Source organism: Otolemur garnettii, unplaced genomic scaffold (assembly GCF_000181295.1).
Source record: "Otolemur garnettii isolate 467f Iridium unplaced genomic scaffold, OtoGar3 scaffold00299, whole genome shotgun sequence".
NCBI classification, from domain to species: Eukaryota; Metazoa; Chordata; class Mammalia; order Primates; family Galagidae; genus Otolemur; species Otolemur garnettii.
In genome coordinates this window covers 569435-590456 of record NW_003852694.1, presented here as the reverse complement: position 1 = coordinate 590456, position 21022 = coordinate 569435, and positions in this window count along the sequence as shown.

Here is a 21022-nt window from a genome sequence, read left to right as displayed (position 1 = left end):
GTTTTATGATATAGAATTTGCAGAAGAGGAAACAAAATAGAACCAGTGCACATCAGCTTCAAATGCAGAAGGGCTAACAGATATCTTGTGGTGAAAGTCACAAGGCCCTGGCTTGGAAATCATAAACTGATGTGATTTGAAGATTGAATGCTACTAATGCTTGAACCATTAACTTAAGGAAGTCGCTATATTTCACTGAGCTCAGTCATTCATTCCATATAACTCAACAAATATTTAATGAACACCTATGTTTTTCCGGACACTGATGTAAATATGTACTGAAAAAGCACTACGGGGCACCTGGGCAAAACAACTCTGACAGTAGTCCTCTTAGGGAATGCACAGTCTAGCAGACAGGCCACACAATTAGAAATTCAGTCTTCTTTCTTTTTTATCTTTGTCATTCTACATCAAGATTTATTAGTTCTGTTGATATTTAGGAAAAACAAATGAACTTTTAGTATTCTTGATTTTTACTATTTCTTTTCTATTTCATATTTTTAAAATGTTCTCCCACATATCCATTATTTTCTTCTTTCTTGGTTTTCATTTAGTTTGTTTTTCTAAATATGTATATATATTTGTTTATTTTCTTCTGAGAATTGCTTTCAATGCATCCTAGAAATTTTGGTATGTGTGTGTATACTTTTAAATTTCCCACATGGCTTCTGGTTTGACTCATTGGTTATTTAGGAATGTACTGTTTAATTTCTATGTATTTACAAACTTCTCAAATTTCTTTCTGCTATCCCGAGAAGAAAATTTATTGTACTATATGCCTACATTTGAAAAACAGAAAGTGAGTGCATCAGTATACTCACAAACCATCTTATGAAATTGAAAAAGAAGAATAATCTAAGCCTAAACCCAGAAAAAGAAAAGAAATAGCTAAAAGTAAATGAGAGATTAATGATATTGAAAACAAAAAAAATCATTCAGAAAATTAATGAAACAAAAACAATGTTTTTTTTTTTTGATAAAGTAAATAAAATAGATAAAACTTTGGCCAGACCCACTAGAAACAGAAATGTAAAATCTCTACTAAGTTCAATAAGAAATGACAAAGGGGAAATAACAACAGATGCCAGAGAGATACAAGAGATTATCTCTGAATACTACAAGAAACTCTATGACCAGAAATTTGACAATGTGGAAGAAATAGATCAATACTTGAAATCATATCCTCTTCCTAGACTTAATCAAGAAGAAATAGATCTCCTGAATAGATCAATTTCTTTTTTTTTTTAACTTTAGTCAAATTAAGATGAGGGCACAATACTTAAGTTACATTGTTCTTGCTTCCAGGGTAAAGTTCTATTTGTAGAAGAACCCTCACCCAAGAGTATGTTACACACCCTCACAGTGTGCACATTAGGTTAGATCCCACCTTATGTCCTCCCTTCTTTCCACTTCTACTTCCCTCTACCCCCAAACTGGACTATAATAGTGTTTTATTGTTCTTAGGAACACATAATTATTTACATATTGATTTCATATTAGTATAGAGTACATTGAATATTCATCTTTCCATTCTTGCAATTCTTTACTAAGAAGAATATATTTCAACTCTGTCCAGGTAAATGTAAAAGATGTAAAGTCTCCATCTTTTTTAATGACTGAATAGTATTCCATGGTATAAATATAACACAGTTTGTTGATTCAAACTTTCTAGTGCAAATGTCTCTGTGGTAAAATGATTTATATTCTTCTGCATAGACACCTAGTAAGGAGAGCTTGAACAGAACAATTTCAAGCACTGAAATAAAGAAACAATAAAAAACTCTCCCAACAAAAGAATGCCTTAGTCCAGATGGCTTCACAACAGAATTCTATCAAACCTTCAAAAAAGAGCTTATACTCATACTACAGAAACTATTTCAAAAATTTGAGAAAGAAGGAATCTTTGCCAACATGTTCTATGAAGCAAGTATCACCCTGATACCAAAACCAGAAAAAGATCCAACTAAACAAGACAACAGACTAATTTCACTAATGAATATAGATGCAAAAATTCTCAACAAAATTCTAGCCAATAGATTACAGCTTATCATTTAAAAAGTCATACATCATGATCAAGTAGGTTTCATCCCAGGAATGCAAGGCTAGTCTAACATATCCAAGTCTATAAATGTAATCCACTATATCAACAAAAGCAAAAACAAAGACTATATGATCCTTTCAATAGATTCAGAAAAAGCATTCAATACAATTCAACAGCCTTTTCTAATTAGAACTCTGAAGAATATAGGCATAAGTGGCACATTTCTTAAACTGATCAAGGCCATCTATGACAAACCCACAGCTAATATTATACTGAATGGAGCAAACTGAAAGCTTTTCCATTCAGATCCGGAATAAGACAAGGTTGTCCCCTATCAACACTACTATTCAACATAGTGCTGGAAGTTCTAGCCAGTACAATGAGGCAAGAGAAGGTAATCAAGGACATCCACATGGGGGCAGAAGAAGTCAAACTCTCCCTCTTTGTCAATGATATGATCTTATACTTAGAGAACCCCCAAGACTCAACCACAAGACTCCTGGAAGTGATTCAAAAATATGGTCTTAGGATTATAAAATCAATGTTCACAAATCAGTAGCCTTTGTATATGCCAATAACAGCCAAGATGAGATGCTAATTAAGGATACACTTCCCTTCTCAGTAGCTTCAAAGAAAATGAAATACCTAGGAATATACCTAACAAAAGAGGTGAAGGATTTCTATAAAGAAAACTACAAAACCCTAAAAAAAGAAATAGTAGAAGATATTAGCAAATGGGAGAGCATACCATGCTCATGTCTGGGAAGACTCAATATCGTTAAAATGCCTATACTTCCCAAAGCAATCCACAGATTCAATGCAATCCCCATTAAAATACCAGCATCATACTTTCAAGATTTGGAAAAAAATAATCCCCCATTTTGTATTGAACCAGAAAAAACTTGTATAGCTAAGGCAATGCTTAGTAATAAAAACAAAGCCAGAGGCATCATCCTACCATACTTTAAGCTGTACTATAAGGCCACAAAATTGCATGGTATTGGCACAAAAATAGAAACATAGACATCTGGCATTGAATAGAAAACCATGAGATGAAACAAAAATCTTATAGCCACCTGATCTTTGATAAACCAAACAAGAACATTCACTGGGGGAAAGAATCCCTATTCAATAAATGGTGCTGGAGAACTGGATAACTATGTGTAAAAGACTGAAACTGGACCCACATCTTTCTCCACTCACCAAAATTGATTCAAGATGGATGAAAATCTAAATCTAAGGCATGAATCAATAAAAATCCTTGAAGAAAGTGTAGGGGGAAACATTTGAAGATATCAGCCTAAGGAAAGACTTTATGGAAAAGAGTCCAATGGCAATTTCACCAACAATAAAAATAAACAAATGGGACTCAATTAAACTGAACAGCTTCTGTAAGCTAAGGAGACAACAACCAAAACAAATAGACAACCATCAGAATGGGAAAAGATATTTGCGTTTTATGAATCAGACAAAAGCTTAATATCTAGAATCTATAGAGAATTCAAATTAAACAACAACAAAAAAGCCAACAATCCCTTATATCAAGGGGCAAGTGAGATGAATAGAACCTTCTCTAAAGAAGACAGATGAATGACTAATAAGCATATGAAAAAAAATGCTCATTGTCCCTAATTATTAGAGAAATGCAAATCGAAACCATGCTGAGAGATCACCTAACCCCAATGAGAATAGCCCATACCACAAAGCTGTAGATGCTAGTGTGTTGTGGAGAGAAGGGAACACTTTTACACTGCTGGTGGGACTGCAAACCAATACAACGCTTTTGGAAAGAAGTATGTAGAACCCTCAAAGAACTCAAACTAGACCTCCCATTTGATCCTGCAATCCCATTACCCAGAAGAAAAAACACCATTTTATCATGAGGACATTTGCACCAGACTATTTATTACAACTCAATTTACGATTACTAAATTGTGGAAACAGCCTAAATGCCCACCAATCCAGGAATGGATTAACAAGCCATGGTATATGTATACCTTGGAATACTATATAGCTACTAAAAGGATGGAGACTTTAGATCTTTTGTATTAATTTGGATGGAGTTGAAATATATTCTTCTTAGTAAAGCATCACAAGAATAGAGAAGTAAGAATCCAATGTACTCAATTCTGATATAAGGACAATTGATGCCAGTACATGGTGGGGAGGAATAGGAATAGGGGAGGGAAGAGAGGGAAGGAGGGAAGGGGTTGGGGAGTCATGGTGTGTGACATACCTCTTGGTGGCAGGACACTATTAATAGAGGGACTTCACCCAGCAAATACGAACAATGTAACTTGGTTCATTATATGATTTCCACCACCACCACCTCTCAATATTTCTTTCTGTTATGGCTTTCTAGTTTCATCCCACTGTGGTCACAAAACATAGATTCTACTTATCAATCCTTTGTAAGATTCCAAACATGCAAATAACCTTTCCTATTCTGAAGGTTGTCTCTTTGCTTTAATTGCTGTGTCTTTAGCTGTGCAGAAGCTTCTCAGCTTACATACATCCCATTTATTTATTTTTGTTGATGCTGTGATTGCCAATGAAGTCTTTTTCATAAAATATTTCCCCAGGCCCACATCATTAAGGATTTTTCCCATGCTTTCTTCTAGGATTTTTACCATTTTATGTCTTAGATGTAAATCTTTTAGCCATCTTGAGTCAATTTTTGTAAGTGTGAAAGGTGCAGGTCCAGTTTCAGTCTTTTACATGTGGTTAATGAGTTCTCCCAGCACCATTTCCTGAAAAGGGATTCTTTTCCCCAGTGTATACTTTTGTTTGGTTTATCAAAGATCAGATGGCATTAAGAGACTGCTTTCATCTCTAGATTTTCTATTCTGTTCCATATGTCTTGTCTCCATTTTTGTGCCAATACCATGCTTCTTTGATCACTGTGAACTTGTAATATAATCTGAAGTCTGGTAGAATGATGCCTTCAGTTATGTTTATGGAGGTGGTGTAGATACTACTATTATAAAGAAACAGCTTTTCTTATTAGGATTTAACTTACCTTTAGACACTAAGATACATCTTCGGGCTAGTTCCATACCATTTTCAATATCTTTTCACTCATCATCCTGAATATAATTGAACTCTTCTTTGCATTCCAATCACAACAAGAATACCTTCACACAACAGAAAATCCTGTGTCAGTGGACTAAAACATTAAAGAATCACAATCTCTGGAAATAGGGAAAGTTAGTAGTAAGGCATCTATGTCAATTATGATGCATTTGGTTGTACAGACCAGATAATTTGACTCAATGTAGTCAAAACATTATTACCTAGTTGTAGATTCATACAGGATGATGAATTATCCATATTTCTATTTTACTATTCTTGCTTATTAGTTAACAGTCACAAAATTGCTAAACCTATTCCAAGAATCACATGCAGTAACAATAACAGCCAGTAAAAAAGAGGCAAATAACTGAAGATAACTCAGATTCTAATAGTAGAATTTTTTCCTTCAAATTCTTCACATAAGAACCAAAACCTTTAGCAATCTCAGTGTTCTAGCCTAGATGCAGCATCCCAGATAATCTATTCAATTCCTCTTTTCCAGGAAATGTCCAGTCTAAAATAATTGAGTTCAAGTGATCCTCTTGCCTCAGCCTCCCAAGTAGCTGAGGCTACAGGCACCCACCACAATGCCTGGATAGTTTTAGAGATAGGGATCTCTCTCTGGCTCCTGGTCTTGAAATCTTGAGCTCAAGCAATCCACCCACCTCTGCCTCCCAGAATGCTAGGATTACAGGCATGAGCCACCATCCTCAGCCTTGAATTTAAGTTATTTTTCACTTTTTCAATTTTCTTAACTTTAAAATGGAGATAATGTTTATAGTTATCACATAAAGTAGTTATAAAAATTTAATGAATCAATACACAGACAACAAAGTAATGTGTGGTTGAAAATTGGTGTTCAACAAATATTAGCTATTACACCTTATTGATCTGTCATCATGGTTACCTAGATGAGTTAGGATATACCTTCTGAGTGACAGGATGGAATCTACTGCTCCCAGCATGGCCTCACGGAAGAGGGTGACTGCCTGAATAGACCTCCATATCTATTAGGAAAGGTGAAAGGAGGAATAGGCTACTGGCTATGAAATCAACACACTCTGCAACAATTACTGAAAAAAAGTACCTGTCAAAAAGTAATCATTGTTACCAATCTGCAAGTACAGCTCTGGAACTTTATGTCCTCTACTCACATTTGTCTTAATCTTCTGATAGGAAATTTTAAAGCCACATCAAGTAACTTGAAACTTTTTTTTTTCAAGTGCTATTGTCCAGACAGCATGGAGAGGTGTTTTATGATATAGAATTTGCAGAAGAGGAAACAAAATAGAACCAGTGCACATCAGCTTCAAATGCAGAAGGGCTAACAGATATCTTGTGGTGAACGTCACAAGGCCCTGGTTTAGAAATCATAAACTGATGTGATTTGAAGATTGAATGCTACTAATGCATGAACCATCAACTTAAGGAAATCACTGTATTTCACTGAGCTCAGCCATTCATTCCCTGTAACTCAACAAATATTTAATGAACACCTATGTTTTTCCAACACTGATGTAAATATGTACTGAAAAAGCAGTACAGGACACCCGGGCAAAACAACTCTGACAGTAGTCCTCTTAGGGAATCACAGTCTAGCAGACAGGCCACACAGTTAGGAATTCAGTCTTCTTTCTTTTTTATCTTAGTCCTTCTCTATCAAGATTTGTCAGTTCTGTAAGGAATAACAAATGAACTTTTGGTGTTCTTTATTTTTGCTATTTCTTTTCTATTTCATATTTTTAAAATTTTCTCCCACATATCCTTTATTTTCTTCTTTCTTGGTTTTCATTTAGTTTTTTCTTTGAAAAATATATACATAGTTGTTTATTTTCTTCTGAGAAGCGCTTTCAATGCATCCTAGAAGTTTTGGTGTGTTGTGTGTGTATTTTCATAAATCTCAAAGTTTTTTTTCAAATTTCCCACATGGTTTCTAGTTTAACCCATAGGTTATTTAGGAGTAGGCTGTTTAATTTCTATGTATTTACAAATTCCTCATGTTTCTTTCTGCTTTTGACTTGTAGTTTCATCCCACTGTGGTCACTAAACATACTTTGTATGATCTCCATCATTTCAAATTGATTAATAATTGTTTCACGTTGTTTCGACAGAACATAATAGGACCAATCTGGATGGTGCTCCATATTCACCTAAGAATAATGTGTGTACTCCTATTGTTAAGTGTATTGTAGATGTTGGTTAAGTCTAGTTGGTCGATGGTGTTGTTCAAGTTTCTTTCCCTGACCTTCTGTTTACCTCTCTACATTATTGAAAGTGGGATATTAAAGTCTCTAGCTATTATTGATAAACTGTCTCTTCTTTTCACTTCCATTAGTGTTTGCTTTTTATACATTTTGGGGGCATATTTTTTAAGTGCCCATACTATGTTGAAAATAGTAATGTCTTTATGTGGATTGACATTTTGTCATCGTTGATTTAAATCGTTTAGATTTAAATCTTCTCTTTAAGCCATCGTTGTAAAATGACTTTATTTTTCTCTAGACTTTTTGGTCTCTAGAAATAATTTTTGTCTTAAAGGCTACTTTATTTGACCTTAGTGTTCACCCCCGCTCTCTTTCCATAGTTGTTTTCATTGCGTATGTTTTTTCATCCTTTCTTTCCTTTTTTTAAAATTTCAGATTAATATGAGGGCACAAACAGTTAGTTTACAATATTTGCATTTATTAGGTAAAGTCCTTGATGTAATTGTGTCCCGCACCCAGGAGGTGTGCCGTTACGTTCTGCCATTAGGTGGGAACACAACCAATATCTGTCCATTCTCCCCTCTCCTCTTTCCTTCCTCCTCTCTCCCCACAACTTAAATTGAACTGAGTTTTTCTTTTGTGTGGGCAGGGCATGTATTAGTTCATATTTGTATTGAGTACATTTGATAATTGCTTTTCCATTCCTGTGATACTTTATTAGGAGAAGATGTAAAGTTTCCAGCTTCTGTACGGCTGGATAGTATTCCATGGTATACATATACCAGAGTTTATTAATCCATTCCTGGGTTGACAGGCATTTTGGCTGCTTCCACAACTTGGCAATTGTAAATTGAGCTGAGATTAAAACATCTAGTGCAAACGTCCTTATGATAAAATGATTTTCTTTTTCTTCTGAGTAGATGCTTAGTAATGGGATTGTGGGATCAAATGGAAGGTCTATTTTGAGTTCTTTGAGACTGCTTCATCCTTCTTTCCAAACAGGCTGTCTTAATTTGCAGTCCCGCCAACAGTGTAAAAGTGTTCCTTTCTCTATACAAATGTGCCAGTCTCTGCAACTTTGGGACTTTGTGATGGGGGCTATTCTCACTGGGGTTAGGTGATAGCTCAGAGTGGTTTTGATTTGCATTTCTCTGATGATTAGGGATGATGAGCAGTTTTCCTGTTTGTTAGCCATTCATCTCTCTTCCTCAGAGAAGGTTGTGTTCATGTCTCTTGCCCAGTGATACATGGGATTGTTTACTCTTTTTTTGTTGATTAATTTGAGTTCTCTGTAGATTCTAGGTATCAACCCTTTATTAGATTCCAGACATGCAAATAACTTTTCCTATTCTAAAGGTTGTGTCCTTAGCTGTGCAAAAGCTTTTCAGCTTAATTACATCTCATTTGTTTATTTTTGTTGATGTTGTGATTGCCAATTAAGTCTTTTTCATAAAATCTTTCCCCAGGACCACATCATTAAGAATTTTTCCCATGCTTTCTTCTAGGATTTTTATTGTTTCACATCTTAGATTTAAATCTTTTATACATCTTGAGTCAATTTTTGTAAGTGTGAAAGGTGCAGGTCCAGTTTCAGTCTTTTACATGTGGTTAATGAGTTCTCCCAGTGCTATTTATTGAAAAGGGATTCCTATCTCCAGTGTATGCTTTTGTTCGATTCATCAAAGATCAGATGGCATTAAGAGACTGCTTTCATCTCTAGGTATTCTTTTTTGTTTCTTATGTTTAGGTCTCTGTTTTTGTACCAATACCATGCTGCTTTGATCACTGTGGACTTGTAATATAATCTGAAGTCTGGTAGAGTGGTGCCTTCAGTTCTGTTTTTATTACTAAGAATTGCTTTGACTATTCAGGGTTTTTTCTGAAGAAATATTTTTTTGAGTTCTTCAAACTACAATGTTGGTATTTTAATGGGGATCGCAATGAATCTGTAGGTTGCTTTGGTAGTAGTAGCAATTATCCAATTTCCTCAGTACTAAGAAGAAGCCAGTAGACGATCTAATGCATGCCCACATAGGAGAGAAACTCATTTCAATTCACACTGGGGAGAGGGGAACGAGAGAGGGGAGAGAGGTGGGGTGCTCCCACTGAATGGGCATGCTGTGGGAATGTTTTGCACACCTTTTGCGTGCTGGTCATACGTACAAGAGGGACTCTGCTTAACAAATTGAAACGTTTTGATGTGGCTGTTTGTACCCACAAATTAAACTGAAAAAAAAATGGAGTACCATTCTCAATATCTTCTTTGGATGATACATGTAACATGCAACTTTTATTCCCTATGACCCACACCAATCAATGCTACAAAAGAATGAGGAAATTCAGAATTTTTCTCCTACCTTTATCTCAATGAGAGCTGCTTCCCCAACTTCTTGTATGTGGAATTCTTGTGGGATGTCTGTGAAATATGTTTTGACTCTAATATATACACACAAATGAACATGTTGTATAACACCTATCAGGTTTCTAGAAACCATTAAAATGGCTCATACAAAAAGGAAGCAAATGTTCCATTTTGGGGTCAGAGTACACAGATTCATATTTTATCTCCTTAGCAGCTTCATCTGCCCATTTTTCAAGTAATCACTTCCACCAGAAGAACGGTGTACTCTGACTGACAACCTCCTAGGGTTATATTGTGTGGGCAGATGATTTTTTTCCAAAGAAATAGGAAGGAAGATGCTTGGAAGACAAGATATATAACTTTGACTAAGGTAGCTGAAGATACATACACACACACACACACACACACATATAATCTCTATATATCTATATAAATGTTTTTTTTTTAATTTTTTTGAGACAGAATCTCAAGCTATTGTCCTAGATAGAGTGCATGGTGTCGTAGCTCACAGCAACTTCCAACTCTTGGGCTCAAGTGATCCTCTTGCCTCAGTTTTTCTATTTTAATAGGGATAAGTCCTTGCTTTTCTGCTCAGGATGGTCTTGAACTCATGAGCTCAAGCAATCCACCTGTCTCAGCCTCCCAGAGGTCTAGGATTACAGGAGGGAGCCCCTATGCCCGGCTTATATAAACATTTTTTTACACTGACCAAATGATTGACTTGACAGGTGCACTGAGTTAAATGTGACTGTAAAATGAATGAGCACGTGGTACCCAGATGTACAACAGAGCATATCTAATGTTAAATTGATAAATAAAATGAGAAATACCTTTACTAAACCTGACTAATATCAGAGCACTGTTGCCCGCACTTCACAATGAATGTCAGGAAAGTAAGACATGGGAGGTAAAGGATGAATATCATAGTCCCTGCCTTCTGTGGCTGCAGTCTAGTTTTAGATGTTAAGCCTTATAAGTAAATCATTTCATCTGTAAAAAAGTCATTCTAAAATAATATGATTACACAATTATACAAGGTGGCAAAAGGGAGAGATTTAATAATAAACTTGCAAAGGGGCTGTATGATAGATCAGTTGTAGACAACATATTTATCAGTCTTGATTTGAATGTATGAATGATTTTTTGTTGTTGTTGAGGCAGAGTCTCACTCTGTCATCCTTTGTAGATTGCCATGACATCACTGCTCAATCTCCAACTGTTGGACTCAAGCTATCCTTTTGCCTCAGCCTCCCCAAAATCTAGGACTATAGGCGCCCACCACAACACCCGGCTATTTTTTAGAAAAGGGGTCTCACTCTTGCTCAGGCTGGTCTCAAACTCCTGAGCTCAGGCAATCCACCAGCCTGGACCTCCCAGAGTGCAAGGATTGCCGGCATGAGCCACTACACCTGGTTGGAATGATTTTTTAAAGTGTTATGGGTTTAGGAAAACTCACCTTCTACCTTTCATTAAAATTTTAGAATTCATATGCACTCAGATAAGGATGTACCTCCTACGCATCTGTTTCCTTTACACGTTTCTATTCATTTGACCACAAAAGCTACGTAATTTATAGGAAGTCAATTTAACTTCTTTTCTTAGAAACAAGAAGTTACAAATTTCAAGGGTATTTTCAGAGGCATTGGAAGTTTACGATTTCATTCAAGGTTTAGGAAAAAGAATTGTCTGTTTAAGATCATAGTTTTTAAGTGCGAATTAGTAAAAGAAAAACTTAATATAAAATATATACCAAACTAGCAAATAGCTGAATCAATTTAACAGAAGATGAAATGAGGACATTAATAAGAAGTACAAATATAAAACCTAAAGTACCTTAATATCCTGTGGAGCAATAAATTGTTTTTCTTAGAATGGTTGTGTCTACATAGGCACCACGTGGGTAGAAATTCTAAAATTCTTTCAGTAACAGCAGAATCACTTTTCCATTATGACAACATTGAAATTACTGTCTCCTGTCACAGCTGTATGACTTGACTAATTTAATTTGGCTTATATAATACTCCCCTGGTATTAAATCCATCTCTCTGCCTACATTACAGCAGTGCCCAAATAGGTCTATCTACCTGGGGAAAGAACACAAAACCATGTTGCAATATGTATTCCCTTTTAAGTAGGCTTTTATATTTAACACTCCACCTCAAACTCTTCCTGTCAAGATCACCAATGACCTTCTTTTTGCAAAACCAGTGACTGAAACTGATTCTCTGTTCTCATCTTGGTTTCTATTTCCTTCTCTTTCTTTCTTTCAATTTGGCTCGTATGAAACTCTCTCTACGTCTATGCTACTAACCTACTAACCATTTCTCAGAAGAATCTTTACTTCCCCCTTTTATTTTCTTCTATTTACTCTTATCTCCACCACATTCTTATTTTATCCTTCTCGTGACAATAATGCTATGCATATTTTTCTAACCTAAATTTGTTAGCCTTGACCTGCATTCCATACCTGTCTAACAACTGCTTAGTCACCCTGTCTACTTCAATGTCAAGTAGAATCTTGAATGTAAAATGTTCAAAATTAAACTTTTAATTTTACCTTTCATACCAACTTATTACCCAGATTTTCATATCTCAAAGGTAGTTTCATCACATTGAAAATTTTCTACAGATCTCAGTGTGACTTACTTTGGCACAGGACTAACAGACATAATTCATTAACTCCACTTCTTATTACTTAAAAAAAAAGAAAGAAGAGGGGCGGTGCCTATGGCTCAAAGGAGTAGGGTGCTGGCCCCATATGCCAGAGGTGGCGGGTTCAAACCCAGCCCCAGCCAAAATCTGCAAAAAAAAGAGAAACAAATTTATAATAATGTTAAGAGTCTTCAGGCTTATTGAGGGATATGTGGCATAGGGTCTCCTAGAACATATTGTCATTGAAAATTTTCAACTTCCTTTTCCAACTTATTTTACTTTGAATTTTAAAGACAAAACATGTTTATAAAATAATAAAATTAGTCTATTTGTGGCACATAAAATTTTCATAGAATAAAACTGAGAAAAATAATTTCTTTACCTATTTGAGGGCAATTGACTTTAACACAATTGAGTCACTAATTAAAAAATACATGTTTGTTTTCAATAATAAACTTAAAATGCATATTATCTTATATGGCATTTAATTCAAGGAGGAAGGGAGGCGCCCATAGCTCAGTGGGTAGGGCGCCAGACACATACACCCAGGCTGGGGGAGTTCAAACCCAGGCTGAGCCAGCTAAACAACAATGACAGCTACAACAAAAAAATATCCCGGTGTTGTGTAGGCGTCTGTAGTCCCAGCTATTTGGGAGGCTGAGGCAAGAGAATCACTTAAGCCCAAGAGTTGGAGGTTGCTGTGAGCTGCAATGCCACAGCACTCTACTGAGGGTGACATAATGAGACTCTGTCTCAAAAAAACAAAACAAGAACAAACAAAATAATTAAAGGGGGAATTCTAAAAATAAATTATATTATTTTAATTTTTGGAGAAGGTAATCATAAAAGCTAAATTTTTTAATGAACCTTTTTATTATTTTTGCTATATAACCAACTTGGTGAATACAGGCAGATGTCATTAGACAGTACTGAAGTCTGACAATTAAGTTCACAAAATCATCCCAGAAAAAAATGCTGCATACCTCATTGCTGCATATCACTATAATCACTTTTAAAGTACTCCCCTTGGGAAGCTATGCATTGACACCAGTGCCTAGTCCTCCCTTCAAAGCAATTTCGGAACTCTTCCTGGAATGGACATCAAGAGTAATTGTTATATTATATTGTTATAATTGTTACTCTTATAACAATTACTCTTGATGTCCTAAATGTCATCAAAATGTTTTCCTTTCAATATTTCCTTTATCTTCAGGTAAAGAAAAAAGTCATTGGGGCCGAGATCAGGTGCGTAGGTAGGGTGTTCCAATACAGTTATTTGTTTACTGGTGAAAAATTTTCTCACAGACAATGCCATATGAGATGGTACATTGTGACGATGCAAAAGCCATGAGTTGTTGGCCAAGATTCCCAGTTAAGATTTTCCTGTTTTTCTATTGATGTTCTTGGTCTGCTATGCTTCTCATAGTCAGCTGATGTTTCTGATGTACAATTTGATGAATTTTTGCAATGTTTTCAACAGTCATACTTACTACTGGCCACCCTGACCTTTTTTTCATCAGTGATGCTTTCTCTACCCTCAGGAAAGCATTTAATCCATTTGTACACTGTCATTTTCTTCATGCCATTATGCCCATAAGCTTGTATTAACATGTCCCTGATTTCACTTCCACTCTCGCCAAGTTAAAGAAGACAGCTGATGTTTGCTTTAATTCAAGCCCTGACATTTCTTGTGATAGTACACAAAAGCACACAGAAACATTAATGAATGTCATTCAGCAAGACACTGCCACAAATTAACAAGAACATAGCTGTGAGACACTGATATACCAAGGTTATGAAACCTTAGGAGTTATTTCTACAGTGCTGCCGCTGTAAGGGCATAGCGCGAGTTGGTGAATGTAAATTGTCAAGATCTTAATTGTACTGAGCACAAAGTCCAGATCGTTGTAGATGCTAAACAAATACTAAACAAACATAACTGGATCGTTTTTTTCATGCCTCCAGAAAAGAATTAGATTAATTAATAGAAGCCACAGGGTCCTCTAGTTAAAGCACACCACGTGATGATTTTGTGAGTTCCACGGGTAGATTTTGAGCTGCCTTTCAGCGGCCTTCTACGTTCATTTCCTCAAGAGCGCACAAGGTAGACGTTCAGTTTTGCTTGTAAACTGGCGCCCCCTAGTGGTTTGACTTTGCAATGCATTTTGTAAACTGTCCTGTATTTACGTAAGCAGAAATCGAGGACTTTGCAATAAATTTTCTAAACTTTGTTCTTTTGTACTTTATGTGACTGTTCAAACACCTGGATTTAATATATTTTAATATGTGATTTTCAGTTTCGTGTGATGTGAAATGTTATGAAATTATATCATCCATTTCATTTATTATATGATACGTATTTTTTTCTGCTCACATGCAAATACAAGGGTGACCTATTTCCTTTCAGAAGTCATTGTTTGTAATTAAGTTTTGAAATATGAGAGTTTGAAACTTCCAAAGTTGTTCTTTTGCAAGATTGTTTTAGCTGTTCTGGGTCCCTCAGATTTCCATTTGAATCATAAGATCGGCTTGTCAATTTATGGGGGAAAAAAGTCAGCTAAGAATTTGATAGGGATTGTGTGAATCTTTAGATCAATTTGAGTTATATTCCCATTTTAGGAGTATTAAGTGTTCCAATCTATGAACAGTGAATAGCTTTCTATTATTCAGGTCTCATTTATTTTAAAAACCATATTTTACAGTTTTCAGTGTGCACGATTTTCATCTTTTTTGTTAAATAATTCCTATGTATATTATTATTTTTGATGTTCTTATAAATTGAATTATTTTTACAATTCACTTTTGAACTGTTCATTCTTAGTGTATAGAAATTCACTTTACTTTTGTATATTGACAGGACATTTTACAAAATTGCTGAATTTATTAGTTTTAATAGTTTTTAGTGGCATAGTCTATATACAGGATCATGTCACCTGAAAATCCACTTATTTATACTACTGTTCTTTCAATCTGGATGGTTTTTAATCTTTTTTTCTTACTTAATACCTTGATGGGAATTTTTAGTACAGTATTGGGAAGGAAAAGTGAGATTTTACTAGGTACAGTGGCTCACACCTGTAATCCTATCACTCTGGGAGGTCAAGGCAGAGGAGGGTAGATTGGCTGAGCTCAGGAATTGGAAACCAGCCTGAGCAGAAGCGAGACCCCATCTCTACTAAAAATAGAAAAATTAGTCAGGTATAGTGGACAACACCTATAGTCCCAGCTACTTGGGAGGCTGAGGCAAGAGGATCACTTGAGCTCAAGAGACTGAGGTTGCTGTGAGCTATGATGACACACAACACTTTACTCAGGGTGATAGATTAAGACTATCTCCAAAAAAAAAAAGAGTGAGATTAAATATCCTTGCCTTGTTCCTGATTTTAGGGGGAAAGGATAAAGACTTTTGCCATTAAGTATGATGTTAGCTGCGGTTTCTTTGTAGATGTTTTGTATCAGATTAAGGAAGTTTCCTTCTGTTACTAATTTGTTGACTGGTATTATCATAGAAAGGTGTTTTTAATGCATCATTTGAGATAATTATGTTGCTATTGGTATCAGTGTGTTGCTGACTTCATGGAATGAAGTGGAAGGTTGTCTTCGTCCGTTCCTGCTGATATAACAAAATATGCTAGACTGGGTAATTACAATAATAGGAATTAATTTCTCATATACTGGAGGCTGAAAATTTCAAGATGAAGGCACTGGCAGGTTTGTTGTCTGGTAAGGGCTTGAACTTTGATTCTAGGATGGTATATTGAATGCCACATCCTCTCACGGTCAGGGGGACAAGAGGAACTGACTAGGAACCACCTTTTTATAAGGTTGCTAATCCTATTCATGAAATCAGAGTTTTCAAGGCCTAATCACCTGTAAAAGACCCCATTAGATTAAGTTTCACCATGAATTTTGGAAGTGGCACAGGCATTTAAACCATACCAGATATATTCCTCTCTCTTCCATTTATGGAAGAGTCTGTGAAAGATTGATACACATATTAATTGCTTTTTAAATGTGTGGTAGAATTTACCAGAGAAGTGATCCAGATCTAGACTTTTCTCTGGGAAACTTTTTAATCACTAATTCAATCTCTTTATTTTTATATACCCATCTGATTTTTTTGATTTCTTCTTGAGATATTTTTATTAGTTTTATCTCTCCAAGAATTTATTTGTTTCATGTAAGATTTATAATTTATGATACACAGTTGTTTATGTTACTCCTATATAATTCTTTTTTGTGTGTGTGAGATTTTGTTGTTTATGTTTTCCTTTTTTATTTCGAATTTTTGTAATTTGGGTCTTTGGTCATTTCAGCTAAATTTCATCAATTGTGTTGATCATTAGGAGAACCAACTTTTTGTTTCTTGATTTTATCTAATTATGTTCTCTATTTTATTTATTTTCAGTCTAATCTTTATTTCTTCCTTTTTTCTGCTTGCTTTCTGCTTGCTTGTCACTGCTCTCTTAGTTTCTTATGATGGAAAATAAGGTGGTTTTTTGAGATTTTTCTTTTATTTTCACATAAGCTTTGCTAGGTAAAACTGTTCAATAAGAATTGCTTCATCTGCATCCCATGACTTTTTGTATGTTTGCTTTATTTTTCATTTATGTCAACCTTTCCTTTCTAAGTTCCCTTGTAATTTTTATCTTTGACTCATTGGTGAACTCAGTGAAAGTCATTTAAATTTCATATATTTATAAATTTTTAACATTCTTTTTTGATATCTAATCATATTCTACTGTGGTAGGAGATCATAGTTCATATGATTTCAACTTTTTAAAATTTTTCAAAGCTGCACCAACTATTTTATGCCAGCTGTTTATTTGTTATTATTATATAGACTTTTGCTTTCAAGCAATTTTTTTTTATCTGAATATGAAGTTTCTTACGTAGCTATCGTATAATTAGATCATGTTCATTTAATCCAGTGTCACAATCTCGGCCTTTTTATTGGATTACTCTAAATTGATTTATAGAACTATTAATATGTTTGGATTGATGTCTGCCATTTTACTTTTTGTCTACATCTCATGTCTTTTTTGTATCTCTGTTTTCTGTTTACTTTCTTTCGCATCAGTGTAATACTTTCAAGTGTAACATTTTAATCCTTTTCAAGAATTTTTTACTGCATATTTGAGTTATTTTCTTAATGGCTACTCCATATCAAAAGCCATAGATTTATGATATATAATTAACTTAAAAGAATTTACTTACTATTCATACTACTTTAATTCCAGTGAGTTCTAAAAATATTACTCCTACATGGATTTACTTTCTCCATCTTTGTGTGCTACATATAGTTAAATATATTTGTCCTTGTATGTTTCCAACCAAACAATACATTATTATAACTATTACTTTATTTAATTTCATGTATTTTAAAGAAGCTGAAGGAAGAAAGAAAACAAAGTATAATATATGTATGCATATATTTATGTATGCTTGGTATAAATATTTCCTCTCTGTGGTGTGAGGATCTAGTACCATTTTCTCACCCTAGTATAGATTTCCTTTTGTTTGCTTCCTTGGTGTCGCTATTATTACATTCCACTTCTATATGTCATAGGCCTAACATTACAATTGTATGCCTATTGCATTAAACAATTGACTTCTAACAAGAGAGGAAAGCAATGTGCAAATATACTACCTTGTATAGTTATCTATATATTTACCAATTTTTTTTATTATTCATCTGGGTTCAAGTTACTGTTGTGTATCACTTGCTTTTATTCTTACTATTCTTTGCTAGTTCTTGTAAGGTAGGTCTGCTAGCAATGCTTTTTCTTAGTTTGTTTTTATTTCAGGGGAGAGTATTTATTTCACTTTCCATTTTGAAAATGTATATATATAGTCTTTCTGGATACAGAGGTTTTTGGTTTTTGTTTTTAGGTTCTAGTTGTTCTTTTTTTTTTTTCTTTTTTTACTTGTAGCACATTGACTATGTCCTCCCCATGTTAACTATTATTAACCAGTAGGAAAAACAATAAAACAAGTAGAGATACTTTGACACATTTCAACTTACAGTACTAATTTCTTATTAGGAACTGGATTGTATTTATAGGAATTGAAAAGAAAAATTATTTTTTACCTCTAATGATAATGCATCTGTTTTGATATAATGATTCATTTTGTAGGTTTATGTGCTTCCTTTTTTATGATAATTAAAGTAAAATTTGCATATAGTTCAGCGTATAAAATGAGCCAGTTTGAGTCGTACAGTTTAATAGATTGTATAAATACATTAATTCATGTAATCACCATTAGGATGCACTACAGGAACACATCCAATACCAAAGAAGATTCTTTTGTGCTCCTTCCTGATTAATATATTCCACCCAATGTATTTCTAAAAAAAGAAGGAATAATTGGTCTAAAATATTAGGCTGATAGAAGCAGCCACCAACTCTTGAAGAAGGAGATAGGAGCAAGAAAATCTCCAAGCCAGCATGGAGATATTTTGCAGCCCAGAGACGAATTCTTAAGCAGCTGCATGCCTTAATCAGATAAGATCGGTAGCTAAGTCATGGAAGAAGCCCAAGTGCCCATCAACCCATGAATGGATTAATAAAGTGTGGTATATGTACACCATGGAATATTATGCAGCCTTAAAAAAAATGGAGACTTTACCTCTTTCATGTCTACATGGATGGAGCTGGAACATAGTCTTCTTAGCAAAGTATCTCAAGAATGGAAGAAAAAGTATCCAATGTACTCAGCCTTACTATGAAACCAATTTATAGCTTTCATATGAAAGCTATAACCCAACTATAGCCCAAGAAAAGGGGGATGGAGGAGAAAGAGGGAAAAGGAGGGGGGAAAGATGGGTGGAGGGAGGGTAATTGGTGGGAACACACCTACGGTGCATTTTACAACGGTACATGTTAAATTTATTAAGTGTAGAGTATAAATGTCTTAGCATAATAACTAAGAAAATGCGGTGAAGGCTATGTTAACCAGTTTGATGAAAATATTTCAAATGGTATATAAAACCACCACATTGTACCCCATGATTGTATTAATGTACACAGCTATGATTTAATTAAAAAAAAAAAAAGATCAGTAGCTCCTTAGCCAGCAAGTGGTATACTTCATAACAATCGTAGGGCAACAGTATGGGAGCTGAGCCTGGGCAGAAAGAGCACTTAGCAACCATTAAACATGCGATCTGGGTAGTGCCTGTGGCTCAAAGGAGTAGGGCGCCAGCCCCATATACCAGAGGTGGCAGGTTCAAACCCGGCCCAGGCCAAAAACTGCAAAAAAAAAAATGTGACCCTAGCACATGGGCCCCCTCTCCTGTTGTATCAGGCTTCAATAAATGGCCAAGAGAGAGGTTTGTGGGGGCTCTCGGAGAACAGACAGGAAGCCCCACCTCTTTCAGGCATGTACCTTCAATCCGTGTTTTTATTCACGTGGTGATGGGGTGCCACAGCGGGCACCAACAATATTTATTCCACTTGATCTTTAAATCAAATATTCTTGCTTTATTGATTGATAATAGTAATTTCAGAAAATTAGAATTCATGCCATAATTGTGAAAAGAGGTAATTAAGAGTTTATTATCATCATCCACATGTCCTGATATGTTGAAAAATATATTCACTTAAAGTTAAATAGCTTAAAGGTCAACAATAAGATGGAAAGAAAAATAGTAGACTCAAAAAAGAGCTGTATCTTCCACAAAAACAGGTTATGAATGTTAACATTTGTCACTCTCATTTCCCACAGAAGGCTGCAATCACTCAGCATTGGTTTCAGTACACCTGGGATCTAAGAAATGCCTTTTATGCAACAGCTAATCTATTTTATACATGTTTATAGTCAGAAACAAATTGCAATTCAAATTCTAAATAGTTTGTTTCTCGTCACTACTAATATCCCACCTTTCAACATTTTACCTAGCTTTTCTTTTGCATAGGGTAACAAAAAGTGTTACTTAAATATGATCAAAAAATCACAATGCAGATATAAATATGATAGTTCTGTTCTGAAAAACATCTTGCAGTACACAATTTTTTACTTCTTTATTTTTCTGTGCTTATTTTATTATTTTTTTTTTATTGTTGGGGATTCCTTCAGGGTACAAGAAACCAGGTTATGCTGATTGCATTTGTTAGGTAAAGTCCCTCTTACAATTGTGTCTTGTCCCCAAAAGGTGTGTCACACACCAAGACCCCACCTCCCTCCTTCCTTTTCTCTGCTTTCCTTTCCCCCACCCATCCCTCCTTCTTTCTCTCTCTGCTTTCCCCTTTCCCCACACCCACTGTGTCATTAATTGTCATTGATTGTCCTCATATCAAAGTGAGTACATGGGATTCATGCTTCTCCAATCTTGTGATGCTTTTACTAAGAATAATGTGTTCTACTTCCATCCAGGTTAATACAAAGGATATAAAGTCTCCATTTTTTTAATGGCTGAATAGTATTCCATGGTATACATATACCACAGCTTCTTAATCTATTCCTGGCTTGGTGGGCATTTAGCCTGTTTCCACATTTCGGTGATCATAAATTGAGCTGTGATAAACAGATAAATAGTCTAGTACAAGTGTCTTTATGATAAAGATTTTTTTTCCTTCTGGGTAGATGCCTAGTAATGGGATTGCAGGATCAAATGGGAGGTCTAGCTTGAGTTCTTTGAGTGTTCTCCATACTTCCTTCCAAAAAGGTTGTATTAGTTTGCAGTCCCAC